Raw genomic sequence first — 6000 nt, forward strand, 5'->3', positions numbered from 1 at the left:
TAGAAGATAAAGAGTTTTCGCTGTCTGGTTTTTATTTAGGTGCTGATAGTATTGTGTAACACTTTTACAATGCAGTTCAGTTTCTTTCTGTTTGGTCAGTTTCAATATGTAGTGTGCATAGGTGAGCGCTAGAAACACAGTATTAGAAATTTCAAACAAACTTATGGGTTTGGAAAGAAACATGTCATTAACTTTCATTAAACAAAATAATCTCATGCGATAGTTTGTAAATGTTTAGAGATATAGTGTACTTTCGTTCAAAGTCTACAAATGGTTACCTAACAATGTGATTGATAAATGATAATATCTTGGTTGTGTTGTTTGGCAGCTTAATGATTAATATTCAAATTGGATCTTTACTTCAATTTCCAAAACATTTTTCTAAGCTGTATTCACACTTTCTTTTCTACTCTTTCATTTTCAGTTTCATGTCAATTGTATTTTCAGTTTCAGTTTCTTTAATTCCACACATAACTTCTTATGTATACAATCACTTACTTTTCTAAACAATTCACTAACAATCCTAACTCCCGCAGCAAAGCGCGGGCAACTATTGCTAGTTCTAACTAAGATACTTGATTGTTGTTCTATTTGTAGGTTTTCTTAAGTGCAGCAAGAGTTGGAGGCTTAGATGGAGTATTGATACCTTGGGCTTGGGATTAAAGTAAGGAAAAGATCTAACCAAACTGGCTAATACCTTGTCGAGAAGGCAGATGCTAAAAGTAGACGTATATTTTCATATGTTAGCATGTGCCAAGGCTATACATGCTTATTAGAAAATATTGAGTCAATCTGGGAGAAGATCTTTGATTAGCAGTAAGTTGCCCTCAGGTATCATTAAGTTTAGCTTAAAAGATGACTTGGTTCAACTGTTTGTTTACATAATCCAAGAGAAGAAGATTATTAGTAAAACCTGTGACTGTCATATTCTTGGAAATGTCTCATGAAAGTATCTTGTGAAGCTGAAATTGGTGATGCCTATAGAACCAAATCTATATATCAACGTTCATTTGGTGATGCCTATAGAACCAAATCTATATATCAATGTTCATGACTCAAGTCAACAATCAAGGATTATCGATCATATATCAATATTGATGATACCTTGATATTATATATCTAAAGTATACCATTTCTGAGATTGATATTCTCTCTATCACTTGTAGTCTACTCTATCACTTGTAGGATCAACATGCAAACAAGGAGAACTTTAAGGAGTTGTTATTGCAACTGGTATCCATACTTTCTCTAGAAAGTCAGCTGATCTTGTGGAGAAAACGATACATGTTAGCTATTTCCAGCAGGTTTATTTCACATTATCTCCACCTTGCATGTATTAATCATAGATGAGCTAATCTTATGGGTTAATAGATGGGAACAATTTCTATACATTGTATTAATGACCATTTTCACTGATGCTAAATGTTAACAAAAAGTAATGTTTGTTTGATGGTTGCAGCTTTTAACATCAATTGAAAACTTATGCATCTATTCAATTGTTGTTGGAATGGTTATTGGGATATCAGTTGGAACTCAAAGAAGGGCTGCCCATTCTTACTAGTCCCAAGGATTACAGACAGTAGCTCGACTTGTAGACATGGAGCTGCAAGGGTACTCGGCCATTGTATGATGTAGAAAATAGCAAAAGTTGACAGAAATAGAGAAAGAAGACAAATGTACAAATGACCCTCTTAAATTTGTGTATGAATATTTGGGAAATACTCCCCATTTGATATCAATTTACTGAATTCATTTTACATATGGTGGGATTTGAATTAATTTGATTGTTATATATCTTGTCCAACATGTTATAGCACAATTGTAAAAGCTCAATGTGTCATCTTAAAGCACAGATACATTTAATTGTTAGTCTTCACACCACACTTTTTGTCAAAAGAACTGTCGAATGTATACAATAGTCATGACGGCTACAAAATAAAAACTGTCGTCTGAATAGAAGTCACACAATGGTCATAAAATAAAGCGACGTCTGAATCGCAATCACACAACAGTTTCTAAAATAGCCCGTTGTCTGAAGAATAGTACACAACCGCTAATTCTGTCAACAGGCTGCCGGCATGCTGTCGATAGACTGCCGACATGCTGCCGAGCCCTTCACACGACGGTTCCCTACAATCGACTTTCATCAGACGGCGCCTTGATATACGACGGTTAGCCTCCATATCAGACGACGGTTTTTAGCCGTCGTCTGATTCAATTTTTGTAGTAGTGACTCCATAACCTTTCTATCAAAAGGGCAACATAAATCACCGCTGTGACAATATTCTATTTGCTAACTTAACCATCACCGCTATGACAAAAAAGGAAGAATGCACTCTGAACTCTCCCTTAAACTATATACTTATGAGTCTCTAGCAACCTCGACCGTTACCCCATAAGCTATAATGGCAGACAAACTGTAGCTCTACTGAAATCGTAATCACTCGTCCGACCACGAACGTGATTACCATATACCTACCTTGGTCACCATCTGCGACCTGTCACCATCTGTGACATGTGGTTTTCAGACCCCGTCTGGTCTTAAAATCAACATTAAGGTCACCATCTTCGACCTGTCACCATCTACGACCTGTCACCATCCGTGACATGTGATCTTCAGACCCCGTTTGGTAATAAAATCAAACATCAAGGTCACCATCTGTGACGTATAATCTTTTTAGACCCTATCTGGTCTTAAAGTCAAACGTTAAGTAAGTCGCACCCGACCTAAAACGTTACAAACATCTAGTTTCGGCTTTCCCAATCCCTGCTCACCATCTGTGACCCTTGGTACAAAGACCAATACATCTAAAATGAGTCACGCTTGACTCAAAATGTAACATCAAGCTCAATACTTTTCAAACAATGGAAAACATCTTTTGCCACAATATTGTTTCTTGAAAAGTCACATTCAACAATAATATGAACACCATCATACATATTATTCATCACACATCATCCACAAGAATATATATATTTCACATAAATATATATATATATATATATACGTAGTCATTCGCTCAGGAATGCCTACTAATACGAACTATAGTTTGCAGTTAAATAAATAACGCCAAAACAATAATGGTAACTCTGTTCGTAAATGAACCTTGTGAGATTACTCACCTCAAAACTCCTGCTGCGTCTTCAATATAGAACAAAGCAGCTAATCCACCAAATAACCGTCCAAAATACTTCGTCAAGTACCTAATCACATACGGTTCAACTTAGTAACGATTCACATTTGATTTAAGTCTGAAACCCCTATTTTGAACTAAAATCCCCAAAGTGGAGCCAATCAAGGCAAAACCACATTCGAGACCTCCCAAAGTCTCCGGAATACTTTCACGATCGATATATCCAAATCACAAGTCGATCGGAAGCTCGAATCCTCACGGATCGAATAAAGACCGGTATGAAACTGTAAAAATCATAACAATTCCACACGAACTCCAAAATTTACATATTATATATCGAAACGCTCGTATCAACGAGTAGAACATATATAATACCAAAAACAGTTCCCTACATGGCCGGAAAGCCACCAGAATGCCGCCGGCCAAAACTCAATATTTCACAAAACTCCCAACATCAAAGCTGTTCATCTAAGCATGCTTGTGAATTTTCATAACTAGGTCGAAGTCAGAAAACAAGCATAAAGGGTCGAAAACTACCTCACAAGCTTTGGATTTTTGCTCAAACTGAGTTGAACCGATTTCCACGTAAATCGATCAAAACAAACACCATAGATCGATCAGGGAGCCTTCTCTGAACTCAACCAAGGAAGCATGAAGCCACGAAGTTGCCAGAACTGCGTTTTCCGGTCGGGTTCGAAAACACCAACTGCGCCGCCTTGCTGAGCCGTACACGGTGGATATCGCCGCTAGAGGATGCCACAGAGACGACCAGACAGAGGAGACGAACCAGCTGACCAAGTTTCACTGCCAGAGATCGCCGAAAAAGTCAGGTTAGGTCGGGTCAGGTGGAAAACTTTGATTCTGAAGGTGTAGCCGAGAGAGAAAAGAGAGAGAAGAATTTGTTTCTGAAAGGGAAAGTGAAATAATGAATCATTTTCTGATTTTTCTCTATTTATACTAAAATGAAAACTTTTTCCGATAGTCATAACTTTCTCATACGAACTCCAATTCCCACGTTCCACATGTCCACAAACTCGACGCACTCTGCAACTTTCATGAAGGAGGTTTTCCAAGAATCCCAATGTATAAAAAGTCAAACATCACACGACCTCCTAAACTGTGAAATTCGAATAATTATACGTACGAAAACCATTACACTTCACATACAACCTACGAATAAAGTACAATAACAATTATTCGTACAACTGGTCCATTATTAACTACCAAAATTAAATAACAGAAATCCAGGTCCTCACACGTCCTTCCTTGCAGGCATGTTTGCAGTAGATATGTATGATCTCGTCACTTTATTGGGAATCAAGATGAGACATAGTGGGGACAGGCCACGACAATTCCTGTTGTTCCTACTGAACATCAATGTTCTTATCTCCCCATAATGATGGGAAGACTGTCTCATCAAAGTGACAACCAACAAATCTAGCGATGAGGAGATCGCCTTGCAAGTGCATTAAGTGGCGGACGATTGTTGGAGTCTCAAATCAAATGTAGTTTCGCATTCGTCTGTAAGGACCCACCATAGAACGCTGTGGCGGTGCAATTGGCACATAAATGACACACTCAAAGATGCGTAATTACGATACTTGTACCCAGTCACTAGCTGTAACGCAAAGATAGATTGAGTGGTAGTGAGTCATAGATGAATTAGCATATATAGCTACATGCGATATTGCATCACCCTAAGCAGATATAAGGAGATTGGTGCGCATTACCAATGTCCGGGTTACCATCGCAGTCGTTTCCACGAGACTATTGGGTGTGTTCATGGGAATATGATGTCCAACATCAGTCCTAATGCGATAAACATCGAAAGTCTTCGATGTAAACTCTCTAGCATTATCAATTCCAATTGACTAAATAGGATGATCAGGGGAGTGAGCCCATTGTTATATGATATTTGCTAGGAGTGTATCATAACCAGCATTACAAGTGGACAACGGCACAACACGTGACTAGCGTGTTTGCGTGTCAACCAATATCATGAGATACTTAAACGTCTGGAAGTTGGTTGAACGACCAGAAAAGACAAAAGAGGAACCAGCTTCGACGCCTACATCCATTAACCTAATAGGATCCCTAAACCCTTGAAAAATGTTCAGAGCAATCTGTAGAACACACCAATCAACCCTCATTCAAAGTAAAATATCCAAAGTTTAGCTTTTGGATCCCCTAGAGAAATAAAACATAGTACTACATCAAAATTTATTTGTTGTGAAATTGATCAGATGCAAACTGAAATGTTGAACAAAATATAATTGTATGTATCTTACATATGAGAATAGTTCTAATGTTTTACTATAGTAAACTACTCAACAAGCCACACAAGCCAAAAGTAACTAAACAAAAATCATTTCTACTCTAAAGAAAAAGAGTAAATTCATTGTTTCGGAGATTGAATTACTATCATTTTAGTAAACATGTATATTTAAATCTTTATTAGTAGAGAACATATATATTGATAACTTACATATGTACATTTCAGGCAAAGTTGGCAAGAGATAGGATATTCACAGAGAGATCATCATCAACTAGGGGCGGAGCCATGTAGAGACATAGAGGGTCCCGTATCCCATTGTGATTTTTGTATATTTTTTAATTTCTGTACAAAAGTAAGAATATAAAATGTTTAGAGTTTCCTTATATGAGCATAACACAATTTTCTCTAGTGGTAGAGTTTGTTTATGTGTTATGGTTGGTCTTAGGTTCGAAACATGTTTAAACTTTGCACATTGGACTGCACTATTAATCAACCCTATTACAACATAAACAAGTGTTAACGTTAGAACCGAAGGCTCTAGTTAACGTACGAGAGAGAGAGAGAGAGAGAGAGAGAGAGAGAGAGAGAGAG

This window comes from Rosa chinensis, chromosome 4, assembly GCF_002994745.2.
Source record: "Rosa chinensis cultivar Old Blush chromosome 4, RchiOBHm-V2, whole genome shotgun sequence".
NCBI lineage: Eukaryota > Viridiplantae > Streptophyta > Magnoliopsida > Rosales > Rosaceae > Rosa > Rosa chinensis.